Raw genomic sequence first — 17,263 nt, 5'->3', positions numbered from 1 at the left:
CAATGGACCCAACACTTGAAGCTGGTTTCTTCTTTTTCTTCTTGATGTCGAGGCGGCCAGGTGGGCCTCGATCTCGGCTTGTTTGGCTTTTAGCTTGGGCGTCTCATTCTTGGTTTGTCAGATCCTTGATGAGGGCCGCTTGAGTTTTGGCTTTTGTGAGGGATTGAGTAAGGGCCTCGGGGTACACCTTCTCGGATCACACTTGTCCCACCACTTGACTCGAAGTTTCTTTGTAGAAAAGGGGTAGAGCAATCGGGGCCTTGGATTGTCCAATTGCATACTCCCAATAAGCGATCCAAGCCAGGCGGCAATGGATGAAGAACCTCGGGAGATCTGGTTGTTCGAGGAATTTGTTCGGTGTCTTTGGCAATAAATGCTTAAAGCATCGAACACTTGATCCGGCAAAATGTCACTAATTGGCCCAAAGGCGGCCCACCAACGAGGGAACCAATTTGGAATTGGGGTGGAGAACTTGAAGTCGAAACAAAAGAACCAGGAATGTTGGTTCTTGCTATTTTGAAACAGGAAAGCATGGTGCCAAGCATCCATGTAGTCAAAATAGTGGTATTCACTGGGTTGTAGTTTTGAGAGAACCTCTTTGTAGAGAGGGGATGTGTACCCCAATCTTTTGAGCTGATAATTTGTAAAATGGTTCTTGAAGTATGGGTAACTGGACTAGGATCAATTTTGTCGAAATTTTGTTTGATACGTATAGAATCCGTATCAACTAGGATGAACTCATAGAATTCTTGACTTTTTGAACTATTTGGGAATAGAAATCCCAACCTTGGAAAAAAGCCCTTCTTGCTACTTCCACGGCGTGTTGCGGCCTTTAGTGGCTGGTCATCAAGGGCAAAAATGTCTTGATGGGCTTGTTTGAGGATATCTTGACTCTTGGGTAAGTTTTGGGAAGAAAGCTGGTTTGGACACTGTTGTGGAGGAGCTTGGTCTAGAGAGCTTGAGATGACCTTGTGTTAGGAACTATTTGAGTGGGTGACTAGCCACGACTTGGGTGAAGGGAACACTTTCAACTCTTTGTTTTGGAAGGGGACATTTTGATTAGTTGATTTGAAGAAGTAGGTTTGGCATAGGAACCCTTTGATTTTATGCTTGGTTTGGGGGCTCCTTTGGAGCCATGATAATAAAATGTTTTAGGACCCTGCAAGAATTCACGGGTCAAGAAATCGAGAATAGAATTCATTTCTCCTTTTATGTAAGTTATGTCAAAATCAAAACTTCGATAAAAGGGCTTGCCATCTTGCAAAAATCTGTTTTGAAGCAATATTTTGAACATCATTTTTCAAAACTTGTTTCTTTGCTATAAATCAACTCTTACTAAAAATTTCTTGTTTAGAAGATCGCTTTGAAATTTTTGGATGCAAAGAACTCTTGAAAGGATTTCTTTTTAATGGTACTATAATTTTCTTTGAGTGGGTTCCAAACTCCTGAAGCAAATGGACTAATTGTTCTTTATCATCTTGGACTTGTTTAAGGATACCTCCGTACCCAAGTTGAGAGGCATCGATCTCAACTATCTTGAAAAGTGCAGGATCCGCAAGTTTTAGACAAGGGATTTCCTTGACTAATTTTTAATATCTTGAACTGCTTTTGTATGGTTTGAAGTCCATGGGCTTGGTTTTTCTTGAGCCTAGAGTAAAGATCTTTACATAATTGGCTAATTTGAGGATGAAATCTACGCGTAATTTAGGCTTCCTAGGAACCTCTGTAATTGTTTTTGTCTAGGATTTGATCGGGGAATTTATCTGCAAAAGCTATAGATCTTTCTATAGGGATGACTTGGTTTTGGTAAATGTAATGCCCTAAGAATCTCACCTTGGTTTGGAATAACTCCATCTTTTAGGAAAGAACTAAACCACTTGTTTTTCATGGTGTGGAAGAAACTCCTAAGATGTTTGAAGTGTTGTTCAATGGATTTGGAAAAGACTAGAACATCATCAATATAGACTATTATGGTAGTAGTATGGGTTTAGGATGTCGTTCATAATGTTTTGGAATTCACTAGGGGCATTTTTTAAACCAAAGGGCATTACGTTCCATTCATAATGCCCAAATGGTGTGGTGAAAGCCGTTTTGTAACGGTCTTCTTTGTGGATTTGGATTTGCCAATATCGGTTTGAGGTCAAACTTTGAGAAGATTGTGGCTTGGTAAAGTCTTTGAAGTAATTCTTTTTATTTGGTATAGGATATCTAATCCATTGTAATGCTTCATTTAGAGGTTTGTAGTTTATGACAAGTCGGGTGTTCCTCTTTCTATTTGCAGCGTTTTTATTAACGTAGAAAGCGCATGACTCAAGGTGACTTGCTTTTCTTGATTAGATTTTTATTAAGGAGGTCTTGGATTTCTTTTTTACAAACTTCTTGTAGTTCTTGGGTCATTTGAATAGGTCGGCTTTTGTAGGGATATCCTTATACGAAAAGCTTGGTTCATAGGAAGATGAACAATGTGCCTATGTCGTGCCAAAGGCATCGGGAAACTACGAGCGAGTTCCTTCTCAATTTGGGCCTTGGTATTAGAAATTTGTTTTTGAACCGTTCTTTCTTGGAGTTTTTGTTCAATAGTCCTATGGTTGACTTCTTGTTTTAGATATTGTAGATGTTTTTGTTTACTTTGAATTTGACTTATAGTTATGCGCTTCTGAAATGGCTCTTGTTTTGAGCGGTCTATTTCTTTTGTTACGGCTTGTTCAAAGAAGCTGGAAATGGACTTGTTTACCTAGGATAGTTGTTGTAATTCCTTGATCCAAAGCAGTGAAAGGTTTTATGAGTTCTAGGAAAGGTTGTCCTAGAATAACCCGATGTTAAGGTCTTTTACTAATATGAAAACTTGTTTTAAGCAAACTCCTTGGTTGCGGATGTGAGCGTCGATAATTTATAATTTACGTTTAGTCTTGAGCCATTTGCTCTGTTAATTTTTGAGTTGTCTTTTCAAAATATTGGGTTGGGACTAACCCTTCTTGTATGCGATTCATTTGTGCTCCTGAGTCAACCAGGGCTATAGTCTTGATCTTATGGGCTGATGATATGACAATAGTAATATTGACATACCATGTTGGCATTTGACTTTGTTAATAATATCAACAAAATCTTCATTCTTGTTTGGTAAAGTTTGTATCTTGTTGTCTTCTTCTTCTTCTAATTCGATTTTTCTTTGAAACTTCTTTAAACTTGCTATGTCTGCTTTTATATTTTTATTTCAGTCTTTAGATCATTTGTAGTAGCTTCTAAGCGGCAATTTTAACTTGATCCGGATTTTGGGAAGAAGTAGGAGTTTTGTCAAACTTCTTATAAATATTCTTTATGTTATAAGGGGTTGCCTTAGTTTGGGGTTTTGTTGATGAGACTGTTGTAAGAGTTCTTGGGCATGTTGGAGGTATAAAGTCTTGGTATGTTTATCTTTGATTTGATCAACAAAGTTGAGAAATTCTTACGGTTTGTTAAAGGTTTTAAGTCCGAACTTGATTGTATCATGTTTATAGATTTTGATGATTACGAATCATCACAATTTTTCGAGAAAACTCCTTGGCTACAATTACAGGAGGAGCACTTCATCACTATCATTGTTTGACTCAATTTGGTTTAACTCATTTTCTTGGGTTTGTTTCACTCTCGGAGCTGTTTTGACCCAAATCGGCTAAGAGTTGGATTTTGGTATCATCGAGGCATTATGAGTGAGTTGATCTTTTTGCTAGTCTACGATGTTTTGGCTATGTGGCACTGGTTTACCACAGTTGTAACAACCGATCTTGGTGTTTTGAGTTGGTCTTGATTTTTGGAAAGTTCTTTTGTAAGGTCTCTGTTTCTTTGGGCTAGATTTATTTTCTAAATTTTTATCGGTTCTTTTCTTGTCTTGTACTTACTTGAATATCTATTTTTCTGTTATGCCTATGGCTTTTATGTTTCTTTTGAGCGATGATTTTTGAATCGAAACCAAGCTTCACAGAATCCCCCTAATTCTTGTTTGTAGGATTTTGATTCTTTTCTAATTTGTTTTCTAAGTTTGATATCGTACATAAGGCTAATCCTTCCTTGTGTACTAGGCTTATGAGATCACCATAGGTGAGGGTTTGATAGGGTATTTCCCCATTGTTTTCTTCTCTTAATTTTTGTTTGAGTTTTAGAAAATAAAGCTGGGTAACCAGAAGGAATTTTCTTTCCAACGGGGAGATTTGCATCTTCCTAGTCGGGACCTTGGTCATGAATGTGTCTTTATACCATTTGAAATCGTGTAATTTTTTACATTTGAGGTTTGATAATTGTTCGGAAGACCTATCCTTGAGTCTTGTGGGATCTCCTAAAAAATACTTGGTTATACTAAAAATTAGAGTGTTTACATCTTCAATGGTTGGTCTCCTATCATAATTGGTAGACCTTGTTCATTAGTTTGAATGGCATTTAGTATGGATTCTTTTCGGTTGGTGAGAACATTATCCCACCAACCTTTAAGTTGACTGTAAACCCGGAAATGATTATTTACGCTATGGCTTGATCGGTATGTTCTTGATCCGATGAGCATTGCTCACCATGGTCATTTCTTGGAGTTTGTTGCTGATTATAATCAGACATACCATCTATGTTCCATTCATATATGGTACCACTTTGGTAATTTGCTTGGGAAAATTCCCTTCTTTGTTCAATTTGAAGGTGCAGGTAAGTAGGTCTAGGATAATAATTATTGTTCATATATGGGCTAGTAATAGCATTTACTTGTTCTGCTCCTCCTCATCATTTGGATGATTCGAGAGGAATCCATTTGTTGGATGTTCGCCACATTAGAGCGAGCTTCCTTGTGTTTTCTTTTGAGGTGTATCGGGGACAATCAAATTTTGCAATCTTGTGGAAATTTGGCTTACTAGATCTCTATTTTCTTGAGTATTTAAGTTTTTTAAACTCTTGTTCGAAATCGTGAAAGGTTTGAGCGAGTTGTTGTTGTTGTTGAGGAAGTACTAGCTTGATTTAGAGACGTTGGTTCAATAGGAGTGTCTTTTTGAACTAAGTTCTCTATTCTAATTAGTTGACTTCCTATGGTTTGTAAATCTTGGTTTGTGTAATTTGTTTGTTCAATAATTTTCTTGGACCCATCGAAACACCTTCAATGGATCTAAAAGGTGTTGCCAAGATTTCGTGTTGTTAATTTTTAATTTAACATTTGAACCAGGAGGGTGTATTGTTTCTATGGTCTTGTCATCGCCAATTTCCAGGTGTGGTACACCTTCTTGCTTGGCATTGATGTTTGAAAAGGGATAAGGAATGTTGTTATTACTTGTATAGATGTCTAAATATGTAAAGAACATAACATCTACCTTGATGGTTCTCATTTTGTCATACCGAGAGGTTCTTGATTTCTTGTTGTTTTTCTTTCGAGAAGTAGCTAAAAAACCATTCTCTTTTTTCGAGCGTTCTGGGTGAATTGAAATCTATTTTGAGTTTGGGTTTGTCTATCTCATAGTCTTCTCTTGTTGCGCGACAACTCTTGCTTCGTGTTGCATGTCGGTTGAGTTAGTGAAGTGGTTCATTTGAAGGAGAAGACTTGTTAGGTACTTTGTTCATAAATTCCTTGGGTGACATTCTTGTTAATTTGAGTTTGTAATCCTAGAATATGTAAGGACCTTATTTGTTCTTGTAACCTTTGATTTTCTAAGTGGAGACTTGTTAGAGAACTAGAGGTTGAAGCTCTACTTGGGACTTGGTGAGTTTTTCAAACTCTTGAGGATTTGGTTTTATTTGTTTATCTTTCCTGCGGAATGTTATAGTAACCATTCCGTCACGATCTTGGTTTATAGATTCAACGTCCTTTGTTGGGTTCAACAAGTGACTGCGGGCAAGTGCTGGAGACACCATTTTGTCGGAAACTTAATGTCTTTCGAGCTCCTTTGTTTTAGGGTGGCTTGTTCTTGAATGGACAAAGTCCGTTTCTATGAACGTGGTTTGTCCTTTGATAGTTCTTCTTAGAGCCTTGGGTCTTAAAGTTCTCATGGCCTTGTCTTTGGATTCTATGGATTATAGCAATTGGTATAGAACCTTGTTTCATCTTGTAACCACTTGTAAGGATGTTAACTTTTAAGGTATCGGAAGATTTGCATCATTTAAGGATAAGTTTATATGCAGGTAACAATTGAAATAAGCTGGGCCTTTGTGAAGACTTGTTTCTATCATTCCTAGAAGGGAATCATCAAATTGCGGAAACCTTTGATCCACGAGAGCAAGCGGGGAGGGCTACGTTGAGCCCTTCCCTGTGCGGGGGTTTGATGGCTACTTGTATAAGTCCTATATGGATATAATTAAAATCCTTTTTAACTTGTTAAGATTTGAAGGGTCTAAGAGTTGGATCTCTTCCATATACGGAGAGTAATTGATAGTTTGTTCTACGGTCTTGATAGTTTCGGTGAAACTATACCATTCTTGTTTGTAAACTTCTTTGGTTGGGACCTTAGGTAAGGTCCGATTTTGAAGGGGATCAAGGTCACTTGTTAGAACTTCATTACTAATTATTTGACTTGGCGACGAAGTCGCCGACTAGTCTCGAAGACATGGTTCTACTAAGTCTACTCATAGTTATCGGAACATATCCCCTAACTAAGGTATACTTCCATCCACCAAGGGTGAAGGAGATCTTAGTTGCTAATTAACATAACGGTCTTACCTCTTGCAGCCTAAAAGCCAACTAATACTACTTAGCATCCCGAGATGCGGAAAGTAAAATAGAAAAGGAGAAGATCTTAGAACTAAGGGTAGCCTAAATAGAGTTGAGGCTCGATACGATTGAGAGCCTAACTCTATTTAGCTACCCTTAGTTCTAAGATCTTCTCTCCTTTTCTATTTTACTTTCCTAGCAGTCCTCCGGGAGTTGCGTATATTAGTTGGCTTTTAGGCGTTGGCAAGAGGTAAGACCATTATGGTTAATTAGCAACTAAGATCTCCTTCACCCTTTGGTGGATGGAAGTATACCTTAGTTAGGGATATGTTCGATAACTATGAGTAGACTTAGTAGAACCATGTCTTCGAGACTAGTCGGCGACTTCGGCTTCGCCAAGTCAAATAATTAGTAATGAAGTTCTAACAAGTGACCTTGATCATCCTTCAAAATCGGGACCTTACCTAAGGTCCCAACCAAAGAAGTTTACAAACAAGAATGGTATAGTTTCACCGAAACTATCAAGACCGTAGAACAAACTATCAATTACTCTCCGGATATGGAAGAGATCCAACTCTTAGACCCTTCAAATCTTAACAAGTTAAAAAAGGATTTTAATTATATCCATATAGGACTTATACAAGTAGCCATCAAACCTCGCACGGGAAGGGCTCAACGTAGCCCTCCCCGCTTGCTCTCGGGATCAAAGGTTCCTGCAATTTGATGATTCCCTTCTAGGAATGATAGAAACAAGTCTTCACAAAGGCCCAGCTTTATTTCAATTGTTACCTGACATAAACTTATCCTTAAATGATGCAAATCTTCTGGATACCTTAAAAGTTAACATCCTTACAAGTGGTTACAAGATGAAACAAGGTTCTATACCAATTGCTATAATCCATAGAATCCAAGATAAGGCCATGAGAACTTTAAGACCCAAGGCTCTAAGAAGAACTATCAAAGGACAAACCACGCTCATAGAAACGGACTTTGTCCATTCAAGAACAATTCACCCTAAAACAAAGCGAGTGGAAAGACATTAAGTTTCCGACAAAATGGTGTCTCCAGCACTTGCCCGCAGTCACTTGTTGAACCCAACAAGTGACGTTGAATCTATAAACCAAGATCAGGGACGGAATGGTTACTATAACATTCCGTAGGAAAGATAAACAAATAAAACCAAATCCTCAAGAGTTTGAAAACTCACCAAGTCCCAAGTAGAGCTTCAACCTCTAGATCTCTAACAAGTCTCCACTTAGAAAATCAAAGGTTACAAGAACAAATAAGGTCCTTACATATTCTAGGATTACAAACTCAAATTAACAAGAATGTCACCCAAGGAATTTATGAACAGCTAGCCTAACAAGTCTTCTCCTTCAAATGAACCACCACCAACTCAAACCGACATGCAACACGAAGCAAGAGTTGTCATTATAACAAGTGAGAAGACTATGAGATAGACAAACCCAAACTCAAAATAGATTTCAATTCACCCAGGAACGCCGAAAAAGAGAATGGTTTTTTAGCTACTTCTCAAAGAAAAACAACAAGAAATCAAGAACCTCCGTATGACAAAATGAGAACCATCAAGGTAGATGTTATGTTCTTTACATATTTAGACATCTATACAAGTAATAACAACATTCCTTATCCCTTTTCAAACATCAATGCCAGAGAAGAAGGTGTACCACACCGAAATTGGCATGACAAGACCATAGAAACAATACACCCTCCTGGTTCAAATGTTAAATTAAAAATTAACAACACAGAAATCTTGGCAACACCTTTTAGATCCATTGAAGGTGTTTCATGGGTCCAAGAAAATTATTGAACAAACAAATTACACAAACCAAGATTTACAAACCATAGGAAGTCAACTAATTAGAATAGAGAACTTAGTTCAAAAGACACTCCTATTGAACCAACGCCTCTAAATCAAGCTAGTACTTCTCAACAACAACAACAACTCGCTCAAACCTTTCACGATTTCGAACAAGAGTTTAAAAACTTAAATACTCAAGAAAATAGAGATCTAGTAAGCCAAATTTCCACAAGATTGCAAAATTTGATTGTCCCCGATACACCTCAAAAGGAAAACACAAGGAAGCTCGTCTCCAATGTGGCAAACATCCAACAAATGGCTTCTCCTCAATCATCCAAAGATGAAGAGGAGCAAGAACAAGTAAATGCTATTACTAGCCCTTACATGAACAATAACTATTATCCAAGACCAACATACCTGCATCTTCAAATTGAACAAAGAAGGAATTTTCCAGTGCAAATTACTAAAGTGGTACCATCTATGAATGGAACATAGATGGTATGTCGATTACAACGCTAACAAACCCAAGAAATGACCATGGTGAGCAATGCTCATCGGATCAAGAACATACCGATCAAGCCATAGCGAAAATAATCATTTCTGGTTTACAGTCAACTTAAAGGTTGGTGGGATAATGTTCTCACCAACCGAAAAGAATCCATACTAAATGCCATTCAAACTAATGAACAAGGTCTACCAATTATGATAGGAGACCAACCATTGAAGATGTCAGTAAACACTCTAATTTTTAGTATAACCAAGTATTTTTTAGGAGATCCCACAAGACTCAAGGATAGGTCTTCCAACAATTATCAAACCTCAAATGTAAAAAATTACACGATTTCAAATGGTATAAAGACACATTCATGACCAAGTCCCGACTAGGAAGATGCAAATCTCCCCGTTGGAAAGAAAATTCCTTCAAGGTTACCCACTTTATTTTCTAAAACTCAAACAAAAATTAAGAGAAGAAAACAATGGGGAAATACTCCTATCAAACCCTCACCTATGGTGATCTCATAAGCCTTGTACACAAGGAAGGATTAGCCTTATGTACGATATCAAACTTAGAAAACAAATTAGAAAAGAATCAAAATCCTACAAACAAGAATTAGGGGATTCTCGTGAACAGCTTTGGTTTCGATTCAAAAATCACTACTCAAAAGAAACATAAAAGCCATAGGCATAACAGAAAAATAGATATTCAAGTAAGTACAAGACAAGAAAAGAACCAGATAAAAATTTAGAAAATAAATCTAGCCCAAAGAAACAGAGACCTTACAAAAGAACTTTCCAAAAATCAAGACCAACTCAAAACACCAAGACAAGGTTGTTACAACCGTGGTAAACCAGGCCACATAGCCAAATATCGTAGACTAGCAAAAAAGATCAACTCACTCATAATGCCTCGATGATACCAAAATCCAACTTTAGCCGATTTGGGTCAAAAACAGCTCCGAGAGTGAAACAGAACCCAAGAAAATGAGTTAAACCAAATTGAGTCAAACAAGTGATAGTGATGAACAAGCTTCTCTTGTAATTGTAGCCAAGGAGTTTTCTCAAGAATTGTGATGATTCGAATCATCAAAATCTATAAACATGATACAATCAAGTTCGTGACTTAAAACCTTTAACAAACCGTAAGAATTTCAACTTTGTTGATCAAATCAAAGATAAACATACCAAGACTTTATACCTCCAACATGCCCAAGAACTCTTACAACAGTCTCATCAACAAAACCCCAAACCAAGGCAACCCTTATAACATAAAGAATATTTATAAGAAGTTTGACAAAACTCCTACTTCTTCTCAAAATCCGGATCAAGTTAAAATTGCCGGTTTAGAAGCTACTACAAATGATCTAAAGACTGAAATAAAAATATAAAAGGCATATAGCAAGTTTAAAGAAGTTTCAAAGAAAATCGAATTAGAAGAAGAAGAAGACAAAAGATACAAACTTTACCAAACAAGAATGAAGATTTTGTTGATATTATTAACAAAGTCAAATGCCAACAATGGTATGTCAATATTACTATTGTCATATCATCACCCCATAAGATCGCAAGACTATAGCCCCGGTTGACTCAGAGCACAAATGAATCGCATACAAGAAGGGTTAGTCCCAACCCAATATTTTGAAAAGACAACTCAAAAATTAACAGGAGCAAATGGCTCAAGACTAAACGTAAATTATAAATTATCGTGACGCTCACATCTCGCAACCAAGGAGTTTGCTTAAAACAAGTTTTCATATTAGTAAAAGACCTTAACACCGGTTATTCTAGGACAACCTTTCTAGAACTCATAAACCTTTCACCGTTTTCGGATCAAGGAATTACAACAACTATCCTAGGTAAACAAGTCCATTTCCAGCTTCTTTGAACAAGCCGTAACAAAAGAAATAGACTGCCAAAACAAAGAGCCATTTCAGAGCGCATAACTATAAGTCAAATTCAAAGTAAACAAAAACATCTACAATATCTAAAACAAGAAGTCAACCATAGGACTATTGAACAAAAACTCCAAGAAAGAACGGTTCAAAAACAAATTTCTAATACCAAGGCCCAAATTGAGAAGGAACTCTGTTGTAGAGTTTCCGATGCCTTTGGCACAGCATAGGCACATTGTTCATCTTCCCTATGAACCAAGCTTTCGTATAAGGATATCCCTACAAAAGCGAATTCTATTCAAATGACCCAAGAACTACAAGAAGTTTGTAAAAAGAAATTCAAGACCTCCTTAATAAAAATCTAATCGAGAAAAGCAAGTCACCCCTGAGTCAGTGCGCTTTCTACGTTAATAAGAACGCTGAAATAGAAAGAGGAACACCCAGACTTGTCATAAACTACAAACCTCTAAATGAAGCATTACAATGGATTAGATATCCTATACCAAATAAAAAAGAATTACTTCAAAGACTTTACCAAGCCACAATCTTCTCAAAGTTTGACCTCAAGTCCGGATATTGGCAAATCCAAATCCACAAAGAAGACCGTTACAAAACGGCTTTCACCACACCATTTGGGCATTATGAATGGAACGTAATGCCCTTTGGTTTAAAAAATGCCCTAGTGAATTCCAAAACATTATGAACGACATCCTAAACCCATACGCCGTTCATAATAGTCTATATTGATGATGTTCTAGTCTTTTCCAAATCCATTGAACAACACTTCAAACATCTTAGGAGTTTCTTCCACACCATGAAAAACAATGGTTTAGTTCTTTCCCGTAAAAGATGGAGTTATTCCAAACCAAGGTTAGATTCTTAGGGCATTACATTTACTAAAACCAAGTCATCCCTATAGAAAGATCTATAGCTTTTGCAGATAAATTCCCGATCAAATCCTAGACAAAAACAATTACAGAGGTTCCTAGGAAGCCTAAATTACGCGAGATTTCATCCTCAAATTAGCCAATTATGTAAAGATCTTTACTCTAGGCTCAAGAAAAACCAAGCCCATGGACTTCAAACCATACAAAAGCAGCTTCAAGATATTAAAAATTAGTCAAGGAAATCCCTTGTCTAAAACTTGCAGATCCTCGCACTTTTCAAGATAGTTGAGATCGATGCCTCAACTTGGGTACGGAGGTATCCTTAAACAAGTCCAAGATGATAAAGAACAATTAGTCCAGTTTGCTTCAGGAGTTTGGAACCCACCAAAGAAAATTATAGTACCATTAAAAAGAAATCCTTTCAGAGTTCTTGCATCCGTAAATTTCAAAGCGATCTTCTAAACAAGAAATTTTTAGTAAGAGTTGATTGCAAAGTAAAAGAAACAAGTTTTGAAAAATGATGTTCAAAATATTGCTTCAAAACAGATTTTTGCAAGATGGCAAGCCCTTTTATCGAGTTTTGATTTTGACATAACTTACATAAAAGGAGAAATGAATTCTATTCCTCGATTTCTTGACCCGTGAATTCTTGCAGGGTCCTAAACAATGCTTATTATCATGGCTCCAAAGGAGCCCCCAAACCAAGCATAAAATCAAAGGGTTCCTATGCCAAACCTACTTCTTCAAATCAACTAATCAAAATGTCCCCTTCCAAAACAAAGAGTTGAAAGTGTTCCTTCACCCAAGTCGTGGCTAGTCACCACTCAAATAGTTCCTAACACAAGGTCATCTCAACATCTCTAGACCAAGCTCCTCCACAACAAGTCCAAACCAGCTTTCTTCCCAAAACTTACCCAAGAGTCAAGATATCCTCAAACAAGCCCATCAAGACATTTTTGCCCTTGATGACCAGCTTCACTAAAGGCTCGCAACACGCCTGTGGAAGTAGCAAGAAGGGCTTTTTTCCAAGGTTGGGATTTCTATTCCCCAAATAGTTCAAAAGTCAAGAATTCTATGAGTTCATCCTAGTTGATACGGATTCTATACGTATCAAACAAAATTTCGACAAAATTGACCTAGTCCGGTTACCCATACTTCAAGAACCATTTTACAAATTATCGCTAAAAGATTGGGGTACACATCCCCTCTCTACAAAGAGGTTCTCTCAAAACTACCAAATTCCAGTGAATACCACTATTTTGACTACATGGATGCTTGGCACCATGCTTTCCTCGCTTCAAAATAGCAAGAACCAACATTCCTGGTTCTTTTGTTTCGACTTCAAGTTCTCCACCCAATTCCAAATTGGTTCCGCTACTGTGGGCCGCTTTGGGCCAATTAGTGACATTTTGCCGGATCAAGTGTTCGATGCTTTAAGCATTTATTGCCAAGACACCGAACAAATTCCTGAACAACCAGATCTCCCGAGGTTCTTCATCCATTGCCGTCCTGGCTTGGATCGCTTATTGGGAGTATGCAATTGGACAATCCGAAGGCCCCGATTGCTCTACCCTTTTCTACAAAGAAACTTCGAGTCAAATGGTGGGACAAGTGTGATCTCGAGAAGGTGTACCGAGGCCCTTACTCAATCCCTCACAAAGCCAAAACTCAAGCGGCCCTCATCAAGGATCGGACAAATCCAAGAATGAGACGCCCAAGCTAAAAGCCAAACAAGCCGAGATCGAGGCCTCTGGCCGCCTCGACATCAAGAAGAAAAAGAAGAAACTAGCTCAAGTGTTGGGTCCATTGACCCCACCTCCATGAAGGTCAATATGCCCAAGATCCAAATGATGGGCTGACCTCATCACCAACAGCTTCTCTTCAACAAGGTCCACCAAGGTCCGTAAGCCAAACATCAAAAAGAATGGGCCTTTAAGCCCATGGGTTAGTCTCCAAACCCCGATATTGGAGAATCGTCACCATGACGACATCATAAAAATGGCTCACAAATGACACGTGGTCAGATCAAAAGTCGTGTCCCAGGCCACTATCTCCGGTCCTAGATAGTCAAGCCACCACTGGGCCCATTCAAATACAAAGAACCATCTAAACCAAACCAATGAGGAAAACAAGAGCTTTCGACACGTGGAATGCCTCGTGCGGTTTTTGAAGCTTTTTTCAAAGATTCCAAGTTCTACCAACAAAGTGGTAAATAGTAAAATTGACTTTTTATCAGTAGCACTACGGACCAAAATCGCTCGGCGCCCGCCTCCAAAGTCAAGACTCGGGCCCACGCCCACTTGCTTCTACGCTCTACCAAAGATGCCTTCAAGATAAGGTTTGCTTTCGGTGGAAAAGTAAAGCGATCAAAGCCTCCAAAGCTCTATAAGACCCCTCTTCTTCTCCATAGAGAAGGAGGAGAATCTCTCAAGAGAAAAAGAAAGCACGCAGATCGCCAGTAGTCACCTCTTCAAAGTTCTTACACCAAGTTACTTCAAGTATTTTTAATTTTATTTCTTCAAGTGTAACTCCAAGTTTATTTCATCAAGTGTTCTTCAAGTCAGAACTAAGTTTCATCAAGTGTTCACAAGTCTCAGAATCGCAAGTTTAAGCCTTTATCTCGTGCTTCAAGTTTCCTTCAAGTAAACCCGTAAGTGAATAGTTATCTTCAAGCTTTCTTCAAGAGTCCTCGTATATCAAGAGTGTAATTCAAATTCTCCAAGTAATATAAAATTCAAGATTTTATCTTTTATCTTCAAATATTGGCGCTCACGCCTTCAAGCAAGCACAATGCTACCGCAAACGGTAGACCGCCGAGGTTACCCCTCCGAGTGCCACGACCGCCCAAATTAAGGGCATGCAAAGACTGCTAAGCACACACAAGTTTTATTTCCACGACCTCTTACAAGTTTTCACTTGCATATTTATTTCATTACTCGCATATTTTATTTGGTATCCTGAGAAACCTACTGGTATCAGATATATATATATATATATATATATGCTTATGTATATGGAAGATGAATTAATTAGCTGATGAGTTAGTGATGCAAATGATAGATCATTTTCATTAAAAAAGAATTAAGAAGTGAAATGAGTAAGATCATGAATACAAAGTGACAAAGGACAATAATGATTCTTCATTCTCTCTAGCTAATACAATAATAGGGAAGAAGGGAAAGAAGGGTTTCAAATTTCCCATCGAGTAAATCCAACAAAAGGGTTGATATGAGGTAAGGAATATGTAAGGCTGCCACCCATATAAAAGTGAAGGTCTGGTCATTTTCTGAGTGTTTTTATTATATATCTATAGATTCCATGACTACCTTTCTTTGTGTTTCTTTTGCTTTCCTTAATCTAATCCTCAATGGAGTACTTGGCCACCCAAATCTCTCTCTCTCTCTCTCTCAAAATGAACCAAAGAAGCCCTAATAAACCAGAATCATAATAAGTGGATTTTATAGCTTTGCTTTTTACCAACATGCAATCCAAAGTTGTGCCATACTGCCACCTTAATCTCCATAGTCATGAATGATGGTTTGATCTCTCTCTCTCTCTCTCTCTCTCTCTCTCTCTCTCTCTCGCTGAGGTCAATATGGATGTGCGTTAAGATGAGTGAATATCTGAGACGCATTTGAAACTAAGCATTGTTGACGCTGCTCTTTTTGATAGATTTGAGACAGGAGTGGGCACTAAGTGAGTGGAATGTCTACTAAGAGTTGGAGTCGTTCAACTCTTCAAGAAAAATTAAGCCCAATACCTAGGGTTGAGTTGGTGAAACCGGTCTGAGACTCTGAGTCGAATCGTTATGCTGCCTTATTATTGCCTCACGTAACATGGGGAGAGAATCCAGAGTCTAGATCCTCTCTACCCAAGTGGGGTGGGGAGGGCCAATGAAATAGAATCTCCATCCATATGACTTCCTCTAACTACTATGAATAACAGTTCCCCGGCCCTCTAGGTCCCTAGGCAGTTTTGAGTTAGATGGATTGCAATATTGCAATTGCCAAGCCTGGATTTATTCTAAATTTGGATTGTGATGGGAGGGGAGAAGCCTAAGAATGTAATTTTAACCAAAAGGAGGGGGGGGGGGGGAAAAGAATATCCTAAGGATGTTTCCCATTGACAAATTGTATTTTATCAAAAAATTAAATTAACTAGGCATATTTATTGGTTCGACCAAATATATGGACCAGTTGCCCACTACACGTTGACTGTTCGCCATGGTATAATTAGGGTTGGAAAGGAATCTAGTGAGTAATTATCAGTCTACTTATTGAATGATACAAGTTTGAAAGTATACATTTTACCCCAAAAAAAAAAACACCAACAGATAAAAAAGGAGTGAATTTTCCTTAAGCAACGGTGAAGAGGAATCCTTTGACGGTGGCTTTTAGATAGGTGTATCACACAACGGTGGAAATGGTATCGCACACACTGCTACCACGTGCACATCCTTTTGCTTTGAAATTTGTAATTTCTCAAATGTCATGCATATGGATCTCCATTGAGTATACTATTGTTGGTTCATATCTTCTATACTCAAATTAAAACAAGGGAAAAGATTTCCATTGATGCAAGAGTGAAAAATTCTCTTATAGTCTCTATCCTCTTTGACCACCCCTAACACTCTCTTTCTTTCCTTTGTTTCATATTAACGAAATCTAAAGTGCGCATCCCATTATAAGTGTACTCTTTCCACTCCAGCATCGTAAGAAACCCTTCCCCTAAATAAGAAATTAACTAAAATTTGATGTACATTTCTATGTGGCCAAATATTTTCTGAGCATTCCATTCAAAATAATTTATCTTAATGATAACAATGAATCCCAAATTTTGTAGCCAGATAGATCCTAAAGTCCTCTGCATACTTATTTTTGTATTCTAGTTTCAATCTAAATATATCACCAAGTCACAAAACAAACCTTGGAAAATCCAAGAGACTATGAGAGGGAGCATTGCATATAGAGATGGCTAAAAAATACAAAGATGTATGTTACTACTAATTATGAGGGTATTTGGGTGAATCAGGTCCTTAGATTTGACAATTGGCTAAGTCAAAGACTTATCTATCCACCAGTGACAGAGAAAGAGAGAGAGAGAGGCAGTTCATGTCATCATGTGTGGTTTCATCCATGACCTATGTTGGTATATTGATAGGGTCTCTTATCAAACCATCATTATTTCTGATATATGGAAGGCTTTAAGTGGGATGAGGGAGGCTCTTGTGGCTTTTAATGTTTGAAATTTTAGTAAGGTTCTTTACTTCTTTTATGTGCAAGTTGGGAAAAAGGAGAAGCAGCCAAGGAAGCAAAACTGTGGAGCATTCATAATATTCAGAGGAATCCAACCATCAACAGTGATGGGTTATGATAATATTACTATTTTTTTCTTAGACGCTTTGGAGGTTATGGAAGATATAGCAGATCTGCAAAAGGGAGGTAACTGTAATTTTCATTTGTCTATCTAGTTTACCTTTTTCCATTTATCTCTATGATAGGAAGGTATCCAA

General features: G+C 37.8%; 1 long non-coding RNA gene across 1 annotated transcript in view; it reads left to right on the top strand.

The window, feature by feature from the left end:
• LOC122639848 overlaps positions 1 to 17,263 on the top strand; it is a 24,006-nt gene extending 6,743 nt beyond the window's left edge. The window contains exons 2-3 of the long non-coding RNA XR_006329582.1: positions 2,153 to 2,158; positions 17,252 to 17,263. This is a non-coding gene — a long non-coding RNA (uncharacterized LOC122639848). The remainder of the gene's footprint in view (positions 1 to 2,152; positions 2,159 to 17,251) is intronic.

The sequence above is a fragment of the Telopea speciosissima genome, chromosome 1 (genome assembly GCF_018873765.1).
Source record: "Telopea speciosissima isolate NSW1024214 ecotype Mountain lineage chromosome 1, Tspe_v1, whole genome shotgun sequence".
Taxonomy (NCBI): domain Eukaryota; kingdom Viridiplantae; phylum Streptophyta; class Magnoliopsida; order Proteales; family Proteaceae; genus Telopea; species Telopea speciosissima.
The sequence above is the reverse complement of the archived record's forward strand: the minus strand, read 5'-3'. Positions and strand labels throughout refer to the sequence as shown.